This window comes from Vicia villosa, unplaced genomic scaffold (genome assembly GCF_029867415.1).
Source record: "Vicia villosa cultivar HV-30 ecotype Madison, WI unplaced genomic scaffold, Vvil1.0 ctg.000255F_1_1_3, whole genome shotgun sequence".
Taxonomy (NCBI): domain Eukaryota; kingdom Viridiplantae; phylum Streptophyta; class Magnoliopsida; order Fabales; family Fabaceae; genus Vicia; species Vicia villosa.
Genome location: NW_026705108.1, coordinates 32326 through 47472, shown reverse-complemented (window position 1 = coordinate 47472; position 15147 = coordinate 32326). Strand labels below are relative to the sequence as shown.

General features: G+C 37.1%; 1 long non-coding RNA gene across 1 annotated transcript; it reads left to right on the top strand.

The window, feature by feature from the left end:
* The first annotated feature begins 6445 nt into the window (after positions 1–6445).
* Positions 6446–8638, top strand: LOC131626024 (uncharacterized). Its single transcript, XR_009291013.1, has 3 exons — positions 6446–6558; positions 6669–8246; positions 8352–8638. It is a non-coding gene; the product is annotated as an uncharacterized LOC131626024 (long non-coding RNA).
* The last annotated feature ends 6509 nt before the right edge of the window (positions 8639–15147 follow it).

Below are 15147 nucleotides of genomic sequence, written 5' to 3'. Positions count from 1 at the left end.
CATAACCTGGGGCAGGGTAGTTCTCAGTTAATTTGGCTGTGCATTCTATTTTAAGAGAATCATTCAGTACACCTTTCAATAAAGATTTCAATCACAAGCGTTCATGTGCACACATCAAAGAAGTGTTGGAGATGTCAATCAAAAGCCAATGATGGTTCATCAATCATTAAGTAAGGCAGTCAATATCTTTCAAAAAAAATGATGAAAACATACATACAAAGAAAAGCCTGCTAAGTCAAAAATCAAAAAGAAGACTTAGGCAAAAATCAAGGCGTCCCGCTGACTGTAAGCTCCAAAGAGACAGTTCAGGCAAAAGTTAGGGATATCAAAAAGATGAAAAAAAAGAAGTCAATAAATTCTTGAACAACTCAAAGTTGTGACTACCAAAAGGAAGAAGTGACTGCCATCTCGAAAATTCTCTTTACTTGTGAACCATCATCATTATCAAAGGTGCAAATCCAAAAGTCTCTTGGAACCTGAATGCACAAGTTGAATTAATTGAGCTTAGGACTGAAGATCATCACGAAGAGGGGTGGGTACAATCAAATTTTGAGCCATTATCCTTTGTTTCTTAAATCGTGAACCAAGCCACGTTACAACCCTTGAAAGCCCTAACTGAAGCATGGTTAGTTCGAAAGCATACTGTCACAACAAAAGTATCCTGATTCCTTAAGGTTTACCAAAAATGCTGAGTTGATGTTCCGTTTTTACAAACATCACGTTGTTACAAATATCATGTTTTTACATCTCTTGTTTTAATGTTTTTCTCAAAACTCAAGACAAACGTATGCACTGCATCTCATGAATTCATTATTAAACATATTCTGCTACATAATTTCAAATGTTAGCATCAGAAAGAACTTGCACAGGGTATGGCTAATGACTGAAAGTTATCCCGATAGACAAAATTACTTCGAGAAGAAATGTCTCCCACGTATACAATGGGCATGGCATGTTTTGCCCAATCAATCTGGGGCAATCCAGTCAAGGTTCCAAGAATCTCTCAAAAGTCAAACAATCAAAGGCATACACCTCAAGTGGGTTTCAAACTATTTGTCCAAACAATCTGGGGCAATCAAGTCAAGATTCCAAGAATCTCTCAAAAGCCAAACAATCAAAGGCATACACCTCAAGTGGGTTTCAAGCTATGTTCCTGATCAAACTGAGGCAATCAAGTCAAGATTCTGAGAATCTCTCAGGATGCCAAAATAATCAGGGGCATCATCCTGAGTTTACGATTACTGAGGGCATGTCGCCCATAGCGCACATCTCATAAAGTCCTTGTGAGGCGAATCTTTCCAAAGCTCTTACTAGCGGGGGCAAACCTATGCAAGTCCAGTTTAACATCTTGATCAACATTCAGTGACATGTCTTAAATCCAGGAATGGCAGGTACTATAATGCTAGGGGCAATATTCAAGACACCCACGTCTTCCCACAGAGTCGGGTTCACGAGATCATATCCCCACAGAGTAATCATTAAGAAGATATCTTCAAATGCTCTCGTCCCGACAAAGACATGGCTCCCCAACAGAGTTTACATCTTCAACACTATCGGTTCTCCAACATTTTGCTCTTCTCCAACATGGTTTATTAATATCTCTAATCCCCAATCAGGGAACATCAAGTTACTGATCATCCCCAAGCAGAAATCATAAATCCTCAGCTGAGCATCTTCAAGATAAGATCAAACATCAAAATTACAATGACATGGAGATCCACCTTCTCAAGCAAGATGTGTCAAAAAGCATAAATCATAGTCATACGTCATAAATCATAAACATATTCATACATTGCATACATTTCATACAAAGTTTCTCACTTTGATGAACTCATTTAAACATACTCATACAATCACATACAGGTTCATACATAATACATAATGCATCGCGACAAATGCATACATAACATGCAAGGTTCTCATTTATTTTGAGAATCCCGTCACATAAACACAATACATGCATCATAACATGGCATAAAAAAGCTAACTTTGCCTTTTTCAGGTTATTGCTGCAATCAAATAAACAACTTCGAAACATTTCAGATCTAAGTCGATACCTTTGACGGTTCCTTAATGATCTACTTTCAGAATTAAGTCGATACCTTTGACGGTTCCTTAATCCACTTTAGAGTTAAGTCGACACCTTTGACGGTTCCTTAACAGCCTACTTCAGTATTAAGTCGACACCTTTGACGGTTCCTTAATATATCAAGAGTTAAGTCGACACCTTTGACGGTTCCTTAACAACACACTTCAGATATAAGTCGATACCTTTGACGGTTCCTTATACAGTCTATCTACATATCTGAGTCGATACCTTTGACGGTGCCTCAATGATATGCTTCAGAGTTAAGTCGATACCTTTGACGGTTCCTTAACAACCCACATCAAGAGTTAAGTCGACACCTTTGACGGTTCCTTAACGACATACTTCAGATATAAGTCGACACCTTTGACGGTTCCTTATACAATCTATCCGCATATCTGAGTCGATACCTTTGACGGTGCCTCAACAATATGCTTCGAATTTAAGTCGATACCTTTGACGGTTCCTTAAATAACCCAACACAGATTTGAGTCGATACCTTCGACGGTTCCTCAACATTCAAAAGAGGGAAGACAGCAAAAGCAGAAATTGCATAACAATCTATACTCTAACAACTATCAGATGGCATCTACAAGCCCATCTCCGACAAAAGTCCCTACTTCAGCTAGGGCAAATTTCTTGGTATTCTAGTGTTCAATCATCTTCCACCTTCAGATACCGACTGGCATCCAAACCACTCTACATCTTCAGGTCTAAGATAATTGAACAGGGGCAGCTGTCATACCCCAAAATTTGCCCAACATATTTTTATATGCTCGGGCTCATCCAAGCATCAATAGCTCAAGATCTAAGTGGATGCACACTCTCCTAAGCAATAAGAACCAAAACTAGGGTTTTGTGTCTCTTCAAGAAAAGTCAACTTCTGATACCTCAAGTGGACTTCATGACCTCTCATATGCCTCATAATATCCTCATGACAAGTTTCAAGCCCCGATTCAAAAGATTGCTCACTCAATAGCCCGAACGATCAATAATCGACTAGTTGACCTAAAAATCAAACTATGGTCAAACCACAGTCAAAACTCCTGATTTTTTGTCAAAATCCTCATATTGAAGTATCATTCATCATTTGATCAAAGGTTGATCATGATTCATCAAGGAGAGTTCAAAAATCAACAAGAATCTGAGTTGCTAAATTAGGGTTTTGTATAGGAAAAGTCAACTGAACTTTGACCGGCCATATCTCTCTCATACTTTCTCAGAAATTTTCCATCCAAAGCATCATTTAGAAGACACATTAAAAAGTCTTATAACACCCTCATATGATTAAAAGTGAGAAAGTTATGGATAGTGCGAGTTGGACTAATTTTGAGAGATACATGGAAACCTATTTGACCAATCTTGAACTTTTAAACTAATGGACCTAAGATTTGGACTTCTATCACAACCATGGAAAAAAAATATATAAAGGGACCTCTAATCCATCACCTTAATTTTATGATATTTATTTATATTTATTTTGAATTTTATTCATATAAGTATTAAATAAATAAAGTAAAATGTAAACTAAATGGATTAAAGCACAAGACTTTGGCCTTGGATCAGATGTAAAGCCCAAATAACATTCCTTGGGACTCAATGATCGTGTGATAGGGAATATGGCCAAAATTGGAAAGATTTAGTATATTTTCAAATCAAATATCCATTATGCCAATCACTTGATTTGCTGGCGAATTTGTTAACCTAAATTTGTTCCTATAAGTACCTAGCAGAGTCAGATGCAAAGAGAGGATTCCGGGGACGGAGGAGACACCAAAAGAATAGGGTTTGTATCCAAAAATTTCAAACAAAGCTTGCACTATCGAAGATCAAGTTCCAGCCATTTACAATCCATTCTAAACGTTCAAACAACTTCCTGAAGGTCCCAGCAATCGATCCATACTCTCACACGAGCTTAGGGCATCCTACAACGCATCAACGAAGACACACCAGTTTGGTTAAATTCTGAATTCCTTTTCTTTAAATTCAAGCGTTATTGATTGATTTTGTTTGTCCAGATCGCTTCATATACATGTTTAAAACACGTTTGATGCTTTACATGCAAGTTTTCACGCCAGAACGGACTGTTGCCATTGTTAGGGCAACTCGGCTTGTCTTCTTCGAAACCCACTCTACAGGCGGTTTCAGGGAAAAGCAACACCACCACTGCACTCGCAGACCCCGGTTTAGGGGGGGTAGGGTCAATCTCGATTTGTTATTTTGAGTATTTCGCAGGTGTGAAGACTGATATAATCGGAAGAGACGGTGGAAACCACCACGTGCGGTGGTTTGAAATTTCTCAGCCCCAGTCAATGCTTGCGTGGCTCTTCTGATTGTTCTCATTGGCCAGTCAATCAAGACCCCTTTCTCTCTCCGTTTTCATTGGCTCACGTTAAAGATAAGGGACCCACATTTAACTTGCTTTGTTTTTTATGTTTTTACTGATTTGTATATTTATTTGTTCAAAGTCGATTTATTAAACGAATGAACATGCAGCACTGCTGGCGAGGGCTCTCCATTGTGATGATACATGTCCTGGGTTCGATCCCCAGGCATTAACAACGTAATTTTTACCATTTACTTATTTACAGATTAAATACAGCGCACCCAGCGAGGACTACGGTGAAGATCACATAAGGACCCTCAAGATTGCATCCACTCCAGATCTAACGTCCAGAAGCATGACGCCTATGGTGGACCTTCAATACCTTGCCACACCAGATCAGCGCCCCAGCTATGTTCTTCTCCTTTTTTTATTTTATTATTTTTTATTTATTGTTTTTTAAATTAATTTATCAAACTATCCTTTTCTATTTTACTTATTTTAATATTTTTCTAAATCTTTTTTTTATATATATACTAAAATTAATATTTTCTTTACGTGTGATTATTTTATTTATTTTAGTCGAAACTCGATTTTTCCATAATTTTGTCAATAATACTATTTTTACCTTATACGGTTTCCTGGCCTTTATTTAACTGGTTAACCTTTGTCCAATTCAAGGTTTTCCCTTTGCCTCGCCCTTTTTATTTTACCTAAATTACTACTATTTTTGATCTGCCACGTTATAATTGTTGAGATCACTCATACACTAAACAATTTCTCTTCTTTGTGTCTGACTTTTCAGGGTCATCATCAGGCTTCCGACCACGCGCCCTGTCAACCAAAAGCTAAGTTCTAATGTTTTCCCTTTTTATTTAAAATATTTATTTTGCCTTGTAAATTAGATTAGGGCTTATTTTCAATGAACTATTCCTACGCTCACCCCTATTATTGTCCTCTTGATTTTCAGGGTCAACCAGGGTTTGAGGGAATCAAGGCATACAACATTTAAAATTAATTATTGATTTCTCTTATTTCCGCCTTTTAATTTCCCCCGTTCCCGCAGGTGTTTATTGTAATAGCGTAGGAATTTATTTTCTGCCTTTAATTTCTGTATAATTTTAACTGCGTGGTTAGTAATTTAGGGAGTGATAACCATGAACTGAACATAGATCACTAATTTATAAGATAATATTATCTGAATATTAATCACGTGATTGTTGCACCCACACACCTTTAGGGTAATTCCTCTTATTGCCTTTGTTGCCTGTTGCCTTAAAGATTTCGTTGCCTCTAAATGCCTAAAAATAGTCAAGTCCCGCGATTCCGGGGATACCTAAGCAAAACAAATATTACTCTTAGTTCATCATCATAAGATCATAGTCCCTTCGAAGTTGCCTTAACAAATGATCTAGTCCCTCGATGTTGCCTCGGAAAAAATAAGATGATTGTCCCTATTGCTAAGGTATCCTCGCATGATGCCTTAAATGACTATTATATCCTTCCCTTAGACTACCTGCCCTCTTTATGGCAAGGGACAGTCTTATGGCGAACGATGCTCTCGATGACCCTTTCACATCCAATTGAAAGACTTCCTACCCCTTATGGTATGGATAGATCCTTTCACCCGAAAGACTTAAGAACAAGAAAGACCATAAACTTAGGGTAGGTAGCTCTTAACTGCTTGCTCACAACAAACTTGCAAAATACTTTTCACACCTCCTATTTCAAAACAATTTCAAAACAAGGCTACGCTTATTTACAAGCTAAAGTCCTTAACGAAGTTTTTACTATTCACACACGACACTCTTCAAACATTTCAAACAAACAAAGTGAGCTAAGCGATTAAGAGCCCATGGATAACCATGGATGCAAAGGGTGCCTTACACCTTCCCTTTGTATAACCTACCCCCCGAACTCAAAATCTTTCAAAGGTCTTTCCTGTTCTTTTTGCCTTTCCAATTGGATAAAATAAAAGTCGGTGGCGACTCTTGCTATCCGCGACATTTCGATTATTAAAAAGTCAGTTCACCGTGTTACAATCACTCAAGTGAAATATCTAAAATCAAAGGGGAGAATGTTCAAACAAGCTTTGTTGGAGAGTCCAGCTCTAATGCTCAATCATCTCTCAAAGATGAAGATCAGTCAAGTAAGTATAAGAAAAGAAAATTTAGTATTTTGATTTTGATTTTAGTTGAAAGGCTAGGTTTGATTCTTATACCTGTTTTATTATTAACCTCGACTCTTCCGTTTTTGCAGAATAAAGATTTATGGGAGGTGAGTCTTTGGAAATGGGAAGTCCTAATTATTTTTCTAGTCTCTGGGAGGTTATTGTTGCGTTGTATTATTAGGATTATCATTGTGTTTTGGATTCAAAGAAAATTTCATTTGGAGATCAAGCTTCTTTACTATGTATATGCTTTGAAGAAAACAATTCAAAATTGTTTGTGGTTATTGATACTTTTAGCATGGTCTTTGTGGTTCCATAAGCCACTTCACGGGGATTTATTGAAATTCTTGGAGAAAACTTTGTTTTGTTCATGTCTGGCTCTTACATTATGGCTTTTCAAAACCCTAATTGTTGAAATTTTAACCAATCATTTTTACCTCGGCAAAATCGAAGAGTCGATCGTCAATCACTCATTGATTAATATGCTTTCTGGACCACGTATGGTCGAAATTCAAAGGGCTAAAGCACAATAGGAGGAAAGGTCAAGGAATGAGATTGAATATGGTGGTGGACTAACTTTCAATCTTTTGCATAAGCTGAATCCAAAATTTGTGTCGTCTTTGGAAATGAAGAGTTTGATGAAAACATTTACCTACAGAGCACTTGATTTGGAAGACAACCATTCCGCATTTGTCGCAACTGAAAAGGAGGCTAAAGCACCAACCGAACAAATATTCAAAAATATTGCTTTGTGTGGTTCCAGGTCTATAGACATTAAGGACTTGATGCCTTTCATGATTGAAACTCAAGCTGATCAAGTTGTAAATCACTTTAAAAAAGCATTAAATTCTGGAAAATTAAGTCAAACTTCCTTGAAGAACTGGATTATGAATGTTTTCAGGGAGAGAAGAACACTTATTTTAAAAATACATGACCCCAAATCACCGGTCCCAAAGTTATAAAACTTGTTGAACTTCTTAGCTGTCCTTGTGATTTTTGTTATATTGATTTTGATTTTGGAAATGGTAACTACCAAAACACTTGTTGTTATTGGATCACAGTTCATGTTGGTTGCATACATATATAACAACACAATGACCACTTGTTTTAAGGGAATAGTTTTTGTTTTCAAAGTACATCCCTATGATGTAGGAGATATATGTGTAATTGATGATACAGAACTTGTTGTTGAAGAAATAAACTTACTGCATATTGTGTTTATATCGTTTGAAAAACAACTCATAACCATACCCAACAGTGAACTTAGGAAGAAAGTCATACTTAATCATAATCACAGTCCTGACTTGGAAGAGTCTCTGCAATTTTATATTGATGTATTAACTCCTGATGACAAAGTTTTACAGTTGAAAGAGAGAATAAAGGATTACATGGACGGAAAGCAAGATCACTGGTATCCTTCACCTACCATAACCATGGATTATCTGGAAAAATTAGGCAAGGTAAAAGTGGTTGTCTGGCCAACTCTGAGAATGAACTTCGTAGGCATGAGAGAAAGAGGCATCAGGAGATCTATGTTGATAGAAGAGTTGATGAAGATCTTAAGGGATCTTGATATTTTATACTTGAAGCTTCTAGAGATAAATGACACAGCATTTTAGTTGTTGGACAACAACTACAAAGTAGAAGGATAAAGCACTTGTATTTTGGTAATTTACGTAAATTCATTTTGCTTTGTAACCTGTTAAATGATCCTATTTTGAAGTTCATTTTGTTATGATCATGACAGATCTTGATTGTTTGGTCTGATGCAGGTGAAAGCAACTGGAAACAAGAAAAAGAAGCATCAGTCAGTGTGAGAAGTGAGCACATGTTGCTGCAGCCCGTGTAGATTTCATATTGCAATTAGATTTTATATCACTGTAGGCAGGTCTAAAATGGCCACTTGCATTAGAATCAAGTTAATCCGTAGGAATTTTCATGTTATTCTTGTTTGTATTTTGTTGACAATGACAAGAATAGGGGCATCCTGCCAAACCTTATAAATATTTGATATTAGTTTTGTGATATGTTGTGTAAGTAAAGATACTAATTATTCCAATTAGAGAAGGAATATGTCTCCAAAGAAGGGTAGAGATTGGAAGTTTTTCTGAATATTTACTTATCCTTTCCATTACTGCAATGCATAATTTATAGATACAAAAACAGTAACTGCTTCCTAATTATAATTGTAAAACTGCATAATAACTACTGCTGCCTAAAAATGGCTAATAACTGCTACTGCCTAATATTAAATAAACTTATTTATATTTTTCAAAATAATTAAGATATGCAGGTTGTGTACGATTGTTCAGTATTTTCTTATCCTTTCCATTACTGCAGTGCATAATTTATAGATACAAAAACAGTAACTACTAACCTTAAAGGGTTGGCTCAGTTGGCAACCGAGCTTTCTCCAAAAAGGGACGGAACCGACTCGTACCTGGGTTTAATCCCGGCTGGAGTCAAAAACTCCCTGGGGCCACGGTGTTGTCGCCTCCGAACCCGAGTCCAGATTAATCACGTGGGGCCTCTTTCCCCCCGCGGATACCAATATCCGATCTCAACTTATCCTTCCTATCATTTTGTTCTGCCTTGCTAGTATATTATCTTGGCATGTTATTCTACTATTAATTGTCTACATAATATAAAACTTATTAGTGATACAATTCAATGATGCCGCCGATCAAGAAAATATGAAACCTGTGAGAGTTTCCCATATTAATTTCAGTTGGTTTGTTACTTCAATAGTAAACAAACAACACAAAAAGTTGGACGTGAAACAACAATGAAGCTATTTCACCTACTATGAGAGATCGAAGGACCTAATCCTTACACATTTAAATAGCTTAACTTTTTATAATTATTTAATTTTAAAATATTAAGAGATATTGGTATGGTTAATGGAAACAACAACAGGTTATTCATATTTTCCCTATAGTTATTAATGTAGTTAGATAGATTTGGAGGCCATTAAAATATTATTTTAATGAGGTCATGTGTTGTAGTACGATTTGCACATGCACATGGTCGATCATGTATGATCATATACTATTTTTTATGAAAAACAATAAAAAACACTAAATATGAATTTTCATAATTTTTATGTCTGAGTTCATGATAATAGTAAGTATGAATTTGTTGATGTTAAATAGTAGTGAGCATATATATGTTTATTGATTTATCATAATTTATAATGATTATTGTCTTGCAAACTGCGCAACATGTATCATTGGTCAATTGCTCTTCTCATTCTCGTTGTTGCTGTGACTATGTTTTCTATCCTGATGTTGTACGTTAACGTTTCTTCTGCCGACCTCCCTACCTTCCAAGTTAGCTCTGGGTCACTCCACTCATTGGTGGTTACCCAAGCCCATCTCAAAGCTGAGTTCAACATTTACATCTCGGCTAGGAGCCACACAAAAAATACTCGTTTTTATCATGAGACATGTGTGATCTCTCAAAAGGTGATGTTTTACACGGGTTTTGACGAAGGTGTTGTTTTAGACAACTCAAATCTTCCAAATTTAAACCGGACAGGTTTATCTATGTTCCAAATATCTCAGTTTGTTAACAAGACTGTAGATTTTTCTGTGGCGAAAAACATTGCTCAGAGCCGCCATGACCACGAAAGGGTGGAGTTTGATCTAATTATTTTGGGTTTGTTCAAGTTCACTAACAAAATCTTCTATTTCTAGAAATCTCTGAAGGTGCTTTGCACCCCTCTCAGATTTGATCATCCAGAGCTGTTAGTAGTTGATAGTTGATAAAAGATAGTTTTAGAGAGTTGTTTAGAAAGAAGGCTATTTCATTGATTTCTTGGATGATCCATCACAAGATACCATTTGCCTATTTATAGGCTCAATTCACCAACCTCTCAATGGTGGTGAATATTTCTACATCTCTTTAGTTCTTTCTAGAATTCTCATAATAGATTAGTATCATGATGGTTATAGGTTATTCTATATTTTACATACACTTATAATTCTAGATTGATCTACCATATTCATTCACACTATAGTTCTATATTACTCTACCATATTCTTATACATTATAATTCTAGGATATTATACCATTTTCATATATATTATATTTAGAATATTCTAGAAATTTGTAGCAATTTCAACACTCCTCCTTGATGCAAATTTCCGTGACTCTAAGCATAGCTCGTAGCTCTTCAAATCTTGGTCTCGCCAACGCTTTCGTGAATATGTCTGCAATTTGATCTTCTGTCCTGCAGTAGTCGAGTTTGATCTCTCTAGTTGCTTCAGCTTCTCTGATGAAGTGATGCTTGATTGCTATGTGTTTTGTTCTACTGTGATGCACTGGATTTTTCGCCATTGCAATTGCTGATTTGTTGTCACAATTGATCTTAGTAGGCTCATCTTGATTTTCTCCCATATCTTCGAGTATCCTGCGAAGCCATATAGCTTGACTCGTTGCTTCAGCAGCTGCCACGTGCTCTGCTTCTGTTGTTGATTGTGCAACTATAGCTTGCTTCTTTGACGCCCAAGAAAAAATTCCTGATCCTAGAGAGAAAGCATAGCCAGAGGTGCTCTTCATGTCATCTAGCGAACCTGCCCAATCACTGCCGGTATAGCCAAGTAATTTTGAGTTGGTTTCGGTAGTTGTTAGGAATGAATTAGTAGTGTTTTCATTTGTCAAATTTACTACCTTTTGAGCTAGAAGTGAAAATATCTTGTGTCTTTTAAGGACTTTATAATTAGAATTGAACATTAGAGGTTCGATGCTAATTGTAGAACAACTTGCGTCACTTTGGGTGTTATTTGTGCAGTTATTGAAGTTTAGACATGAAGACGAAGAAACACGCAGGTGTAAAGCTGCTAGAGAGGAAGAATCACAAAGAAGGAAGGTGAAACAAAGGCCGAGCCGCGCTTATAAGCAGCGAGACGTGCCATCCTTTCTGACTTTGGTTCGCGCCGCGCCAATACGTGCCGAGGCGCGATGGTTGCGTTACAAGGATAAGTTATTATAAATAGAAGCCCTAATTCTCATAAGAGGGAGATCTTTGGTGAACGAATTTCAGAGAGCAATCCTATTCCAGAGCAGAAAACAACTTCCGACGGAGAATTCAACATCAATTGAAGACATTCCCTTGATGAAGATGAATCCGTCCATGAAACCTTGTGTGTTTTTCATGACTATGGAGAGCTAAACCCCATTGTGTTGAGTTTAAGGTAGTAGTTAACCTATGAAGATGCAATTACTTTGATTAATTCTTGTGAACAATTGTTTAAGTTTTATTATCAATGAAAAACCTTGCCTTTATTTTATATCATTGTTGAACTATCAATCGAGAGATAGGGTTTATACTTTCGCCCTAGGTTGTTACATTGACTTGTTGATTAATACTCAGAGATGAGGTTTTGAAGAAGTTTTCATAAATCATCGTTGTTCATTCCCTTTATCCTTATAGTTATTCTGAGAGATCGAATATCATATCGGTAGAGGTTGTTCTAGATTGATCATTAGACATAATATCAGTTTTGAGGATGAATGAAGATAATAACTTAGATAATGTTCACATGTGGATTAATTGATTATTGCATATGAATAGGTTGATGAACCCTAAAACTCAACATATTCATTCACCATTGTTATTCAATCTTTAAGCTCTTATTCATTTAAATCTTATTTTGTTAATTGCAATTCGAGATCACATAATCAAATCAATACTTTTCATGACTCATTATAAGTTAACTATAGAACGGCAGCAATATTACTCAGTCTCTGTGGATACGATATATTAGAAAATATTTACCCAAAATACTTTCAACAAATTGGCGCTGTTGCCGGGGACTGTGTCAATATTGCACGCATTGCAATAGGTTTTATTGTGAGTTATTTCCATTAATCTAGTTGTTTCACGTGTTTGTTAGTTTTGCAGATTTAGTGTATGTGCAACAAAGTTTCCAGCGATCAACTTCTTTTTGATCCTGAGATCGAAAGGACCGCTAGGAGATTAAATAGCAAAACACGAAAAAGAGCAAGCATAGCAAAGGCAAGAGACAACGCAACTGCGACTTCGTCACAATCTTTAGAAACAATTGACGAGTCGTCTGAAGGACTTTATTTCCACGAACTGTTTGAAGAAGAGTAAGAAGCCATCATACAACACACCGTTGTTAACATGGCTGCCACAACTCCTTGTGCAAATAGTTCGCGTCTCAATCCTCAATTCGCAAGAACTGCCGCCAACGGGCGGACATCTGAATTGAAGACCAGTATTCTAGAGCTCATCTGTGCAAGTGCTTTCGCCGGATTGGACCATGAAGATCCATACACTCATCTGACTCGATTCTACGAGCTAGCAGGTGCTACAGTTGTAGCCCAAGCAGAGGAAGAGACTTTATTCAAAAGGTTGTTCCCACATTCCTTGCTATCAAAGGCTAAGGATTGGTATCTCGATCAACCTGAAACAGTTATGACTGATTGGAATACTCTGGAAGAAAAATTCTTGGAACGGTTTTACTCTCAAAACCGATTCTTTGATGCTAAAACAGCAACCGCGGTATTCTCTCGAGGTAGTAATGAATCACTAAATGAAGCTTGGGAAAGATTTAAAGCCATGCTGAGAAAGTGTAAGGGGCACAGATTTACGGAAGTCGATCAAATTCACATGTTCCGCAACGGTCTTATCCCTACTAATAAGACACTATTGGATGCCATAACTGGTGGCTCGTTAATGTCCAAGACAACTGCTGAAGCAATTGAGATAATCGAGAGAATGTCTTTGAATGAACAACAAAGTAATCATGATCATACTGTCAGAGATAAGAAGTCGGGGTTGTTGGAGCTAACTAATAGTGATGCTCTACTTGCTCAGAACAAACTACTAACTTCACAAGTGGAGCTTCTAACACAACAAATGTCCAAACTTCCACAACAAATCAAAGAGCTTAATGGTGTTTCAAATTCACACCAAGTTTTCAAGTGTAAGTTATGAAAGGGAGATCATCAAACTGGATTTTGCCCATCAGTCTTGGCAGAAGAAGTGAACTATATGAACAACAACCAAGGACCGAGGCAAAATCAATACCCAAACCCTCCGCCGTATCAACAGAATTATCCTCTGAGGAATAGCAACCAAGGGTATCAACAAAGACCCAACAATCAAGGGTATCAACAACAAACTTTTCAGCCTTACACTCAACCGCCGCCGCAACAACAAGGAGGACAATCTAAGTTGGAAGAGATCATGAATCAATTCATGCAAATATCAATGACAAGTCAGAAAAATCAGGAAGCAACAATTAAAAATCTGGAAACTCAAGTCGGACAACTAGCTAAACAAATTGCAGCTAATTAGTCAAATGCGATGTTCTCAGCCAACACTCAAGAGAATCCTAAAGAGCATTGTAAAGCAGTTGTGACTAGAACTGGTCAAAAAGGTGGTGAAGAGGAAGTTGAAATTAATGATACCGAGAAAGAGGATAATAATCGTGTTGCGGAAGAGGAGGAAAATGAAGTCATAGTGAGCGATATGAATAAAGAGGCTAAAAAAAATAAAGAGTCGCGGCGCGCCAATGACAAAACAGCAAGCAGTGCGATTCCCAGTCAACATCTCCCATATCCACATGTGCCATCAAAAACGGATCATGCTAGGAAGTATGCAAGGTTTATGGAAATTTTTAAACAATTACAATTCAACATTCCATTCTCCGAAGCCATTAATCAGATGCCAAAGTATGCAAAGTTTATGAAGGATATTTTGACAAAGAAGAAGAGACCAGAAGAAGAAGAAGTAGTTGTACTTGATGCTCAGTGTAGTTCTATAGTCTCTCATCTCCCTCAAAAAGCAAGAGATCCGGGACGAGTCACGCTACCCGTCACGATTGGTAACCAGCATATTGGTAATTGATTGATAGATCTAGGTTCAAGCATCAATTTAATTCCTCTATCAATAGTGAAGAGATTGGTAAATATTGAGATGAAGTCAACCAGAATGACCTTGCAACTAGCAGATAAATCCACCACACTTCCTTATGGAGTCGCACAAGACATGTTAGTAAAGGTAGACAAATTCTTATTTCCGGTAGATTTTGTTGTGATTGATATGGAAGAAGATAAAGAGTCACCTATCATTCTTGGAAGACCATTCATGAAAACAGCCCGGATGATGATAGACATTGATGATGGTATCATGAAACTAAGAGTCCAGGACAAAGAGGTATGCTTTAATCTCTTCGAAGCCATGAAACAACCTAAGGATAAAAGCGACTGCTTCCGGCTAGATGTCACCGAAGAGATAGCAATAGACGTGGCCAGTGAGATACATTTCTCTAATCCATTAGAAAGATCCCTTGTTGATTCGTTTAATATGCTGACTCAAGAGGAAGAACGGGAAATCGAAGGATTTGTGAAGGAACTAGAAAAGGGAGGCATGAATGACAAGGATGGGAAAGTGGAAATATTAGACCCACCAAAAGAGGTGAAGGAAACCAAGATGGAACTAAAGCTACTCCCAACTCATTTGAAATATGTTTTTTTAGATAAGGAGGGAAAGGAACCAGTAGTTATTAGTTCAAAGTTGACTCCACAGGAAGAAGA